At 33.7% G+C, this 14,243-nt stretch overlaps 1 non-coding gene across 1 annotated transcript; it reads right to left on the bottom strand.

Annotated features, from left to right (window-relative positions):
• Positions 1-2,571: 2,571 nt before the first annotated feature.
• Positions 2,572-2,678, bottom strand: LOC113632205 (U6 spliceosomal RNA). Its single transcript, XR_003437725.1, has one exon. It is a non-coding gene; the product is annotated as a U6 spliceosomal RNA (small nuclear RNA).
• Positions 2,679-14,243: the final 11,565 nt, after the last annotated feature.

The raw sequence follows: 14,243 nt of genomic DNA, 5'->3' as shown, positions 1-14,243 counted from the left end.
ATATGTTCAGTAGTGGGATTGCTGGATCATATGGTAATTCTATTTTTAGTTTTTTAAGGAACCTCCATACTGTGCTCCATAGTGGCTGTATCAATTTACATTCACACCAACAGTGCAAGAGGGTTCCTTTTTCTGCAGACCCTCTCCAGGATTTGTTGTTTGTAGATATTCTGATGATACCCATTCTAACTGGAGTGAGGTGATTCGTCATTGTAATTTTGATTTGCATTTCTCTAATAATTAGTGATATTGAGCAGGTTTTCATGTGCTTCTTGGCCATCTGTATGTCTTCTTTGGAGAAATGTCTATTTAGGTCTTCTGCCCATTTTTGGACTGGGTTGTTTGTTTATTAAATATTGAGCTGCATGAGCTATTTATATATTTTGGAGATTAATCTTTTGTCAGTTGATTAATTTGCAAATATTTTCTCCTATTCTGAAGGTTGTCTTTTCGTCTTGTTTATGGTTTCCCTTGCTGTGCAAAAGCTTTGAAGTTTCATTAGGTCCCATTTGTTTATTTTTGTTTTTATTTCCATTACTATAGGAGGTGGATCAAAAAAGATCTTGCTGTGATTAATCCTAAAGAGTGTTCTCCCTATGTTTTCCTCTAAGAGTTTTATAGTGCCCAGTCTTACATTGAGGTCTCTAATCCATTTTGAGTTTATTTTTGTGTATGGTGTTAGGGAGTGTTCTAATTTCATTCTTTTACATGCAGCTGTCCAGTTTTCCCAGCACCACTTATTGAAGAGACTGTCTTTTCTCTATTGTATATCCTTGCCTCCTTTGTCATAGATTAGTTGACCATAGGTGCATGGGTTTATCTCTGGGCTTTCTATCTTGTTCCATTGATCTCTGTTTCCGTTTTTGTGCCAATACCTTATTGTCTTGATTACTGTAGCTTTGTAGTATAATCTGAAATCAGGGCGGCTGATTCCTCCTGCTCTGTTTTTTTTTTTTTTTTTTTTCCCTCAAGACTGCTTTGGCTATGCAGAGTCATTGATGTCCCCATACAAATTTTAAGATTTTTTGTTCTAGTTCCATAAAACATGCCATTGGTAATTTGATAGGGATTGCATTGAATCTGTAGATTGCTTTCAGTAGTATAGTCGTTTTCAAAATATTGATTCTTCCAATCCAGGAAGATGGTATATTTCTTCATCTATTGGTATCATCTTTAATTTCTTTCATCAGTGTCTTATAGTTTTCTGAATACAGGTCTTTTCTCCCCCTAGGTAGATTTATTCCTAGGTATTTTATTCTTTTTGCTACAATGGTAAATGGGAGTGTTTCCTTAATTTATCTTTCAGATTTTTCATCATTAGTGTGTAGGAATGCAAGAGATTTCTGTGCATTAATTTTGTATCCTGCAACTTTACCAAATTCATTGATTAGCTCTAGTAGTTTTCTGGTAGCATCTTTAGGATTCTCTATGTATATTATCATGTCATCTGCAAACAGTGACAGTGTTACTTCTTCTTTTCCTATTTGTATTCTTTTTATTTCTTTTTCTTCTCTGATTGCCATGGCTAGGACTTCCAAAACTATGTTGAATAATAGTGGTGAGAGTGGACATCCTTGTCTTCTTCCTGATCATAGAGGAAATGCTTTAAGTTTTTCACCATTGAGAATGATGTTTGCTGTGGGTTTGTCATGTATGGCCTTTATTATGTTGAGGTAGGCTCCCTCTATGTCCAGTTTCTGGAGAGTTTTTTATCATAAATGGGTGTTGAATTTTGTCAAAAGCTTTTTCTGCATCTATTGAGATGATCATATGGTTTTTCTCCTTCAATTTGTTAATATGGTGTATCATGTTGATTGATTTATATATATTGAAGAATCCTTGGATAAATCCCACTTTATCATGGTGTATGATCCTTTTAATGTGTTGTTGGATTCTGTTGGCTAATATTTTGTTGAGGAGTTTTACATCTATATTCATCAGTGATATTTGTCTGTAATTTTCTTTTTTTTATAGTATCTTTGTCTGGTTTTGGTATCAGGGTGATCATGGCCTCATAAAATAAGTTTGGGAGTGCCCCTTCCTATGCAATTTTTTGGAAGAGTTTTAGAAGAATGGGTGTTAACTTTTCTCTAAATGTTTCATATATTCACCTGTGAAGCCATCTGGTCCCAGACTTTTGTTTGTTGGAGATTTTTAATCACAGTTTCAATTTCATTATTGTGATTAGTCTTTTCATATTTTCTATTTCTTCCTGGTTCAGTCTTGGAAGGTTATAACTTTCTAAGAATTTGTCCATTTCTTTCATATTGTCCATTTTATTTGTATAGAGGTGCTTAGTAGTCTCTCAGGATGCTTTGTATTTCTGTGGTGTGTGTTGTAACTTCTCCTTTTACATTTTGAATTTTATTGATTTGAATCCTCTCCCTCTTTTTCTTGATTAGTCTGGCTAATGATTTATCAATTTTGTTTATCTTCTCAAAGAACCAGGTTTTAGTTTTATTGATCTTTGCTATTGTTTTTTTTGTTTCTATTTCATTTATTTCTGCTCTGATCTTTATGATTTCTTTCTTTCTGGTAACTTTGGGTTTTGTTTGTTCTTCTTTCTCTAGTAAAAATATGGAATGCTCCATGAATTTGCATGTCTTCTTTGTGCAGGGACCATGCTAATCTTCTCTATATCATTCCAATTTTAGTATATGTGCTGTCAAAGGGAGCAAAGCTGCACATCTTTGACAGCATTTGTTATTTTGTTATTTTAAAACTTAAAAAGAAGGATGCTTGTCTGATGAGTGTGATATAGAGACATTGTGTGAGTGTAAAGATGCCATTAAACACCTGTGACATTCAGTAGCATCTTCAGAAGAGCCATGCCGTAGATGGAATTAAAAAAAAAAAGAGTAAAAAAACTATTACAAATATATTCAAGGATTTAAAGAAATATATCAGGCTTCCCTAGTGGCACAGTGGTTGAGAGTCCACCTGCCGATGCAGGGGACACAGGTTCGTGCCCCAGTCCGGGAAGATCCCACATGCTGCGCAGCGGCTGGGCCCGTGAGCCATGGCCACTGGGCCTGTGCGTCCAGAGCCTGTGCTCTGCAAAGGGAGAGGCCACAACAGTGAGAGGCCCGTGTACTGCAAAAAGAAAAAAAAAAAGTAGATACTTTTAGACAGTTTTGTTTTTTATTAGGAGTGTGTGACCTAATATCTCTCCTAGGTCTTCAGTAAATCCTGTTTCTCAATAATGATTATGCATAAGTGTATCTTTTAAAGATAATTTTAAGAAATGCTGACTTATATGTTCAAATAGGTGCTAGCAGGACTTGATCAAAAATAGTGAATAAAGGGAAAGATAACTTCTCATTTACATAATATTAAACTTCATACAATCTAACATTCCAAAAGCATGAGAATTGATTTCTTTTTGCCACTTCAACTTCCCTGTTCAATGAGATCACTCACTGATACATCACCATAAATGTTCAAATCTATTCTGCAGCCATAATCATGGTGTAGAATCTTATCATCACCTGGCTTATTGTGACATCTTATGGTGGCTCATTGTTATTGGGCATCAAGTGAGTTACTGCCATCAGCCATGGTAAGTAGTGGCACACAAGGACTTTTACGTCAAACCAAGGAGGGCCAATTTCCATCTTGAATTCTAAGTAGAAACAGATTTCGGTCAGTGTGGTTTAAAGTTCTCCTCCAACCGACTGTTGCTAGAGTATATATAATGTTGTAGTAAATAGCACTTGAGGAACAGAAATAATCCAGTGATACAACATTGAAATTGTATTTATAAGAAAGAAAATTACAGGCATTTGTTAAGCAAAACAGGCCAATGGCATTTTGTTGATTATATGTAAAATTAAAGCCATTCTTGAAATTAATCTTTAGAAAGTTTGTCCATAAGCATAAGACTTATAACAAGTAAGCATCTATTTTTGTCACTCACTTTAGTTCAGGAGCTTAATATCTACTATTTCTCACAATTTTGGCAAGCCTTTTTGAAATCACTAACAGTATCCCTTCTACTTGGATAAAAAACAAGAAAGGTCTCAAGCTTACTAGGCTATACATTTATGCTACACCACCTCTCATAAAGTGAGACAAGGGCCAAAACCTTCTAAATCAATACACTTTACAGAATTTTGCCTTACCAAGACTTATATTGAATGAAGATGCTTCATTCATTGACATTTTTCTCTCTTTGAAACATCCCACAATGTAGTGAGTCTTCTGCAGTGTTACCTGAGTTGTCTTCAAATAGCAAATGCCATCACATCACTTTCCTTTTTGAAAACTTCCCATTAACTGTAGGATATACACACTTCCTAGTTCAGCATTTATGATCTTTCATGATGTGACTCCAATCTTTGTTCAAATTATTCCCTGCAGTTACTCCCGTATCACGGTTGTTTAACCACATTCAATTTCTCATACTTCCTCATCAGAGTGTCCTTTCATAACTCTGGGGCTCTGCACATGATGCAAAGTTTTTGTTTTTAAGACTTTATTTTTTATTTTTTTGCGGTACGTGGACCTCTCACTGTTGTGGCCTCTCCCATTGTGGAGCACAGGCTCCGGACGCGCATGCTCAGCGGCCATGGCTCACGGGCCTAGCCACTCCGCGGCATGTGGGATCTTCCCGGACAGGGGCACGAACCCGTGTCCCCTACATCGGCAGGTGGACTCTCAACCACTATGCCACCAGGGAAGCCCAAGACTATTTTTACAGCAGTATTAGGTTTCCAATAGCCTTTTCAGATTGGCTTTTTCCACTTAGTAATAGGCATTTAAGTTTCCTTCATGTTTTTTCATAGCTTGATAGCTCATTTCTTTGTAGTGTTGAATAATATTACATTGTCTGGATGTATCACACTTTATCTATTACCCTACTGAAGGACATGATGACTTCCAAATTTTAGGAACTATGGATAAAGCTGTTATAAACAACCATAAGCATGTTTTTGGGTGGATATAAGTTTTTAACTCCTTGGGTAAATATCAATAGGTGTGACTGCTGAATTGTATGTAAGAGTATGTTTAGTTTTGTGAGAAATGCCGAAGTGTCTTCCAAAATGGTGCAGCATTTTGCATTCCCACCAGCAATGTATGAGGGTTCCTGTTGCTCTACATCCTTGTCAGCCCTGGGGGTTATCAATGTTCTAGATTTTGGCCATTTCAATTGGTGTGTAACTCATTATTTTAATTTGCTTTTCCATGATGGCATAAGAGTAGAACATCTTTTCATATGCTTATTTGTTATCTGTGTATTTTATTTGGTGAGATGTGTTAAGGTCCTTGGCCCATTCTTAAAATGAGTTGTTTGTTTCATTATTGATGTGTTTTAAGAGTTCTTTGTGTAGTTTAGATAACCATATTCTATCAGATGTGTCCCTTGCAAATATATTCTCCAAAGGTTTGGCTTGTCCTCTCATTCTTTTAGCATTATCTTTCACAGAGCAGAAATGTTTAATAATAATAAAGTCCAGCTTAACAAATGTTTCTTTTATGGATTGTACCTTTGGTGTGTATCTAAATTGGCATCATCATGCCCAAGGTTATCTAGGTTTTCTCCTATGTCATCATCTAAGAGTTTTATAGCTTTGCATTTTATCCTTAGGTCTGTGATTCATTTTGAGTTAATTTTTGTGAATGGCTTAAGGTCCATGTCTAGATTCATTTTTTTTTCATGTGGATACCCAGCTGTTCTAGCACCATTTGTTGAAGAGAATATCTACTCTCTACTGTATTGCTTTTGCTCCTTCATCTAAGATCAGTTATCAATAGGAATGATGAGAAGCACTTAGGAGGTAGTATTAATAAGACTTGATAATAAATTATTTGTGGAAATAGGTGTTTGATGGTTGGATACTACAACTCATTTTCACACATTCTGTAAATAATATTTAGATTTTCCTGAATCAGCATTCTGATGAAAGGAATTGTGGATATTTTCTGATGCAATAAAGGTAATGTTTCTTTGAGATTCTGGGCCTCCTTTTTACAAACATTTATTTTTGATGATGAGGTGTCAGGCAGAAATCTCCAAGGTGCTTTATTTTTCAGATGAGTTGTGAAAAGATATGTCTGTACATTTTTTCACTGAATTCATGACCCAGGTGAGTGATATTTTGCAAAGAAGTTTAATATGGCTTTGCAGTTTCAGCATTTAGGAGCTATGGAAATGTGGGGTTCACTTTCCTTTAATGCTTCTTTTCTATCCATTTCTAAGGTCACAAGCAATCTATAGAAAGCCTTTGTTGTCACTTCAGAAATTGCTCAATCTCTAAATCCTGTCTTCTATTTGTAAATATTTCTCATATCTGGCTCTTTGTCTTTAATCTATTGGCCTCATACCTAAATTTTTCTTCTCAGTTTAGTTTCTTTGTTTTGACAATTCCTTGCTTATGATTTAGAATCTCAGCAAGCTTATTCTTTGGAGAACCCTTCTCAGAATTTTTTATGAATATGAGATGCTAAGATCTTACAATGAAGTTATATTTCTGGAATATATCAATTGAGTTTTGATCTCAATAATACTGGCTTATATTGTTTTCCCCTAAATGTACAGATTAGAAGTAGCAAGAGAAGACTAACAGTGAATTTGCCTTGGCATGTTGGTAAACAGTTGAGGAGTACAGTCTTGCTTGTTCAAGATTAGTTCTGAGCTATAGTGGAAAAGTAAAAATTAACAAATATCCAGAGAACATTATGCTTAAATAATAGAATGACAAAAATGATGAGACCTATGTCCTGCAGATATTTCCTTTTCTCTTCTCCTTTTTTCTCTGAAAAGATGGCACAAGGTGAAAAAACTTTAAAAATTTAGATTTTAGTAGGGCAGTAATGTCTATATTTTAGTATGCACATTAAAAAACTAAATGAAGATACATATGGAGGCAAATGATATTAGCAAAGGACACACACACACACACACACACACACACAAAACGTATTCCAAAAGGCCTTCAAGACCTTTGTGATTAAACTAGGGATTTTCAATATTTAAAAAATGTAGAGTATAATATTCTTCAAAATAAAAATGTAAAAACTCCTACAGATAAAAGCAGAAGAAAGAGTGTATGTTATGTTGAATAAAGTAAAATAAAGACACTATTACCTTTAAAATATCATCTGACTTCTGGAACCTTCTAAAACACCCAAGAATACACAGAAAACAAAGGCGGTTTATACGTGTGACAACGTGGATTTGCTCAGCCACCACCTGAGGTTAAGCTCAAACTTGGTCTCACAAGTGGACAGTAAGAGTATCAGAGACTCTACATAGCACTCCACCTATATGTTTTCTTCTCCCCAGGAGACCCAGGATCTCTTACAACCCAGAAGTTAACTAGTTCTCCATATACGTCTGGGAGATGAGGTTGGAATTGATGCACTTACAACAACCCTTACCTTTTCAGTTTCTCAGTGAAAGCCTCTGAGAAAACAGTCAACAAGAAAAATAGAAGACAATTAATGAAGATTTACATAGAGAAAGAAAGGAACTCACAATTCAATTCCTTCAAATAAAAACTGTGACAAGACAGACTCAATACTACCAGATCATACTGCAACGTATCAGAAACCTCATCCTTTCAGAATATCAGTGAACTCATTAGCAGGAAGAGCTGGGGGAGATTTTATTTTAGCTTTTAAGCAAACTGCAGTGAAAAGAGCATAAAATAATCTGAAGCAGTTGAATATTTACAGAAAAGGGAGAAAAAGATTACAAGTAAACAATGATAGTTTAAAATGGAATAATATTAAAGACAAACTTCTGAGGACTCAATTCAATAAATCTAGAATATAATAATAATAAGTAGAGAAACCGTGATACTTTAAAAGCTAGAGACATATGTAACAACTTCCATTACACATGTTCCCCTTTTAACTAAGGGGTAAAAGGAGAAAGTAAAGCTCATATTGCATAAAAATTAGAAAACAAATTAATGAGAGCTCTAAAAAATCCTAACTTGGGAGAGAGGTCTAAAAATGTACTGAAAACAACATTCATAACATTGTATGATTATTAGGCAATAATTAACATAAGTAAGCAGGTAACATAGCAGAAATTAATTTGTTCATAGGGAGTGATAAAACATTTGGAAATTTCACTCTCATATCTAGGTTTGCAATCAACACTCAGGAAATTGTACTTGTTTTTGTTTGCACCAGATTTTTGGATCTGATAAGTAGGCAAGCACAAAGCCACTATCTTCAGAAGAGCTACACACTAAGAAAGGAGGATAATAAAAAATTCTTTGTGAAGAGGTAAAAGTCAAGCCTCTCAAGTCTGTTTTTTAGCAGTCAGCGTTCCTGAAATAACTATATGTTAGACAAGAACATTGGAAAAATAAAAAAGATTTAAGAGAAACATGAAAGACTTATTGGGGAAAGTGTAGAGGAAGAAATATACTGTTTACTGAAAATCATCTTTTCTGCACTGCACTGCAGTGGATATCACTGCAATGATATCATCATCCGTTATCAAATGACTATGTTTGCGTTTGATTCTGTAGTTTCTATTTTGTTCCACTGCTCTATTTGTCTATCCTTGCACCAATATACTGTCCTCTATCATGGAGCTTTAAAATGACCCTGGGTATCCAGTAGATGTCTCCATCTTTATTGTCAGTTAGTATTGGCTGTTTTCCCTGTATGTTTCCATATAAAGTTTCAAATAACCTTATCAATTCGCATCTCTACCCTCCCACCCCGAAACAAACTTCTCAAGATTCTGAATAATTTTTATTGCTATTGCACTGAATTTATAGATTTAGAACTTACATCTTTACAACTTTCACTCTTTAGGTATCTATAATGGCATAACCTTTTAGTTATTTTGATTTTCTTTAATTTTTATCAATAGTACTAATTAATGTTCTACAGAGATTTTGCACATCTTTTAAAAAATCTATTTTTCTGGGCTTCCCTGGTGGCACAGTGGTTGAGAGTCTACCTGCCGATGCGGGGGACACGGGTTTGTGCCCCATTCCAGGAGGATCCCACATGCCGCGGAGCAGCTGGACCCATGAGCCGTGGCCGCTGAGCCTGCGTATCCAGAGCCTGTGCTCTGCAACGGGAGAGGCCACAACAGTGAGAGGCCCGCGTACCGCAAAAAAAAAAAAAAAAAAATATATAAAAAAAAATATATATATATATATATATATATTTTCTGCATTGGATATGTCGTTATGCTATTATAAATAATAGCATACAAGCTTCACATTCTATTTTTGTCACTAATGTATAGAAATGTATGGTTTTACATACAGCCTTGAATCCAGAAACCTTGATTTACCAAATTATAACAATTTTTAATATATTATTTTGGAGTTTCCATATACACAATCACGTCATTTTTTTACAAATGAAGTGTTTTTTCCTTCTTTTCTATCATACATTCATTTAATTGTTTTTCCTTGCTTGTAGCACTGGCTAGAATTCCTGTGTCTCATTCCTATTCACAAGTAGAAAGATATTAATATGAACCACTAAATATGATCTTTGTAGATCTTTGAATATACTCTTTTTCAAATAAAGGAACTTTCCTTTTAATTTAGTTTTCTAAGCATTTTAACATGAATAACCATGGATTTCAGCTCCATCTCCTGGAGGGGGCAGTATTTACTTATATTACATTTAATTCTTCTGTAAGGAGGATTTGTGCCTTCTCCCCCATTTATTTACTTGTTCAATCATTAATTTACATCAGTATGTAACAACTTGTTTAATACATTGGTTTTTAATCCAGTATCACACTATTCATTTTATTGGTAAAATTGTTCCAGTTTTGACCATCAGTAGCTCCTCCAATTTGGCTTCTATATTCTTTTGACATGCCCACCCCCTTAGCTTTTTGAGTACTTATTTGCTTTCTGGAGCTAAAAGGTGCTCCAGCCTCATTTGGTACATTACCTGATCTGGCCTTACAATAAGACATTTCTACAAGCTTCCCATGTCCTTTTCATTGAATAATGACATTTAGAAACCAAAAACTAGGTCCTGGGTGTGCTCTTAGCTATTGGGTTATTATTGCTTCTAGAATCTCTTAGCAAACTATCTAGAATATATATGCCTGGATAGTACTAATATAAAATAACACACATATCTATCATTATTTCTATATCTATCCATCTGTATCTATATTAAACTAAATCTAAGTTCATACCAATGTCTCCTGCTCCAATTCAGTACCACATCATTCATTCTAGCCTTTCTCTCTTGCTTTTCTATATGTTCCCTGTCCAACAGTGAGAAACTTCACCCCACAATCCACTATCCACTTATATAATTGTTTAACCTGAATAGATTTATAAAACAGATTCAGAATTGTTATACTGTACCTCAATACGGAGCACAATTACCAACCAGAGTACAGTGCTTATGCATGGTTACAGTTCTCTTTAACTTTACAGCTTTTGGTCTAAATGCTGTTTTTCAGTGTTAATTAAATCAACTTCTTTTTATCTCCATTCCCTGCGTAAGGTTATGCCATGAATTTTTTACTCAGTTAGTTTAATCTCTCACAGTCTGCATTACATTCTGGGAATGCCAGGTACTTACTTGATACATTTTTTATTTGCATACTTTGCAACTCATGCTTTGTGATGTGCAATTCTATGGGCTTTGATAAATGCATAAAACCATGTATCCACCACTCCAGTACCATTCAGAACATTTCCATTATCTTAAAAATTCTCTTATGGGTCCTTTCATAGTCAGCCATCATTTCCTCCATAACTGGCAAATATTTCCGTTTTCCATTCCTTAGTTTTGCCTTCTTAGAATGTTATATGACTGAAATAATATAGTGTGTGGCCTTTTTAGTCTGGTTTCTTCCACTCAACAAAATACATTTCATCCATCCATGAATTCCAAAATTGGGTCAGAAAATATCCAAATTAGTCTGGGATAGCTTGTTTTCATGAAGAAAGAATGATTTCAAAAATGCCTGGGATAGCATTTAAAAACTATTAAGAGGTTTCCCTGAAGGAAAGACCAAGAAATTAAAATTTGAATATTAAATAAAATAAATATTTATCATTAAAGTTTATAAGGAAGCATAGGTCATGATGATATTTAAAATGAACAAATAATATAAAATATACTAGACACAAGTCATACTGGCCAATAAATAGAAGTCAAAGTATTCATTCTTACTCCTTGCCAAAAAGTGAGTTAATTGAATTTAAGTGAAATACCTTAGTTTGTTTAATTCATATACCTGATATCCCCCAATAAATTGTTCAAATACTTGCTATAGTAATAGTAATTAATACTCATTTCTGTCATTTTGCCTGAAATATGTAGACCTACTCAGTTTATTCTCCAATTAAAATGAATCATAGCTAAAGAAATTAACTACAGAATGGAATCCAACTAACTTGGACCTGTTGGACAAGGCTATGCAGATATTTCTTTTTGATTCATCTAGTCTTAAAATAAATGTTGGGAACATTTCATAGAGTTAGTTTTTCCTTATGAGCTCAGAATCAAATAGTCATAACCTCAAGAATGATTATATTCAGAGGATACTTTATTTTGAAAATAAAAAGAATACACCTTGAGCAAATGTCAGAAAGGCTGGCACTGGGGTTAATCTCACCCCTGTTGGTGGTGTCAGCACCTGTGTGTCTCTGTGACAAGCTTTCTCATTCATAAGAAGCTTTTATTTCTGCTTAGGTTTTTGCTATGTAGTTTCTCCCTTTGGAAAATCATCTTTATAAGTCTCTACTTTGCCTACTATTAAAGTAACTTTACATCATTTTCACATTGTTTACCTTGTATTTATCTTTCTTCTTTTTTTAATCTTTTCATTAATCCCACCAGAGATCATTTCTAGTTACCACTAAAATATTATTTTCAAGAAAAATAAAATAAAACAAATGTAAAAACAAGCAAAAAGGGACTTTCCTGGTGATGCAGTGGTTAAGAATCCATCTGACAATGCAGGGGACACAGGTTTGAGCCCTGGTCTGGCAAGATCCCACATGCCATGGAACAACAAAAACCTGTGCACCACAACTACTGAGCCTGCGTGCCACAACTACTGAAGCCCAACCGCCTAGAGCTCATGCTCTGCAACAAGAGAAACCACCACAATGAGAAACCCATGCACCACAACAGAGAGTAGCCCCTGCTCGCTGCAACTAGAGAAAGCCCGCATGCAGCAACAAAGACCCAACACAGCCAAAAATAAATAAATATTTTTTTTAAAAAAAGCTAAAAAGGAAGTCCCCAAGAAATACCCATAATATAGGAAAAAAATAAGAGGTAAATTGTTAATTTAGTGCAATAGGTGATACTTAAAAATCCAAAAAATTGGTCAACCATTAAGTAGTCAAATAAATAAATTTTAAAAAAAACACCAAGATACCTAATATTAAATTATCTGAAGATGCAAAGGACATAAAAATAATTTCCTTCATCAAGTCATTTATTATGTCTCAATAAGAGATAAAAAACCCAAATCTGTTAAATGTCCTTGAAGAATGTGAATTTTCTAAACACAATTTCTAAATACAAGAATCCTCCATGTGCAACAGACCCATATTGGCTCACAGGTGAATTATTTTCAAGTATTAAGATATTAATAAATTCAATTTTATTTACCCCTAAAAAGAAGGAAATTTAAAAATTTTTAAACCAACATAAAATATATAAAATGCATCACAATAATTGCAAAAAGAGGAATGTTTACATATATCATTTATTGAATATTAATATGAAATCTGAAAATGATTGGAGATTGAAATCAAATACACATTAATTTACTGTGATGTTTATTTTGCCAAAACAAGAATAGAATTTGATGAAGCCTATTAATACAATTCATAACTGAAAATAATAGTTTCCTTCACATAAACTAAACTTGTAATATATAACAGCTATTCCTTTTTTCTAAAAACAAAATTAGTTTATGTCAATATAGGCAGATATTTCTTAAAAGTAATTGTAAAGTAATATCAAAATTGGGTTTAGTTGTGAACATGAGATGTAAAGTATAGAAGATTTTTATAAATAAGGAATCAAAACCAAAAATCCACAAAAGAAAATACTTATTACATAAATTGCTCCTAAAAATAACATTAAAAATAATACATTAAAGATTTTTTTAAATGAAAAATTTAATGCAAATATAAAACAAAGGGTTGTTGTATAACATACAGAATTTACACAAAAAAAATATTCTAAAAGAAAATATTAACCTAGTAGAAAATGGAAGCTTAAAGGAAATTATTATAAATGACAAATAGGCAGAAGGAAATATATCAAAATTTTTAAATAAAGAAATGGCACTTAAAGTAAGTGATATACCATCTTTCTATTTATAGATAACATTGAAAATGAGATTAACATTTTATAATACTCTGTTTAGAAACGATTGTGGAGAAATAGGCACTTGCATATTGTGGTGATAAGAAGGTAAATTGGCTAAATCTTTGATAGTGATTTGTCAATGTTTTTCAATATTTAAATACATATAGTCTTTAATTCTACAATTTCACTTACTAAATTTTATCTTAAAGATATATACACATAAGGGTAAAGATAAAAGATTTATATTATTTAACAAGAAACAACTGAAAATTATAATCATAAAATGACTATTTAAATATGGTACATCTTCAAAATAAAATTCAATTCATTATCTTTCACTGTGAGGATGTATCATAATTAATTAATAATTCATTTTATTGAGTTATTTTCAATTAAGAAAAGTTAACTGGTAAATAGTATGTGATTTAAGTATTATGAACACAATGTTTTTATTGATGCATAGAGAGAATCGGGAAGAAAATAAATACATGCATAGAACTTTAACAACTGTAGAGGTAGAATTGGAGAGGTTGCAGAGTGGAATTTTCTTTATCTCTTTAGGAGTGATCAGATATGTACTTAAGGAAAATTAGTATGGGATATATTTATGGGACATATTTATAGGATATATTGGAAAATGGTACAGTTCAGGTGGTGAAGATACCTGTGGAAGGCTGCTATACAAGGAAGGGAGAAGGCATGAAACATACAATTTTAATTCATATTTGGAACATCCTCAGTAGTCTACTTTAAAATTAAAAAATTTGGTTTTATTTCAGGGCCCACATTTCATTTATTTTGACACACTTTTTAAAGTTCCCCCAAAATAATGAGCAAAAAAAGAAATAGAGGGCTTCCCTGGTGGCACAGTGGTTGAGAGTCCACCTGCCGACGCAGGGGACATGGGTTAGTGCCCCGGTCCGGGAAGATCCCACATGCTGTGGAGCGGCTGG

This window comes from Aethalodelphis obliquidens, unplaced genomic scaffold (assembly GCF_003676395.1).
Source record: "Aethalodelphis obliquidens isolate GAN/ISIS:26980383/991018 unplaced genomic scaffold, ASM367639v1 scaffold35, whole genome shotgun sequence".
Lineage (NCBI taxonomy): Eukaryota > Metazoa > Chordata > Mammalia > Artiodactyla > Delphinidae > Aethalodelphis > Aethalodelphis obliquidens.
This window is presented reverse-complemented; position numbering and strand designations above follow the sequence as displayed.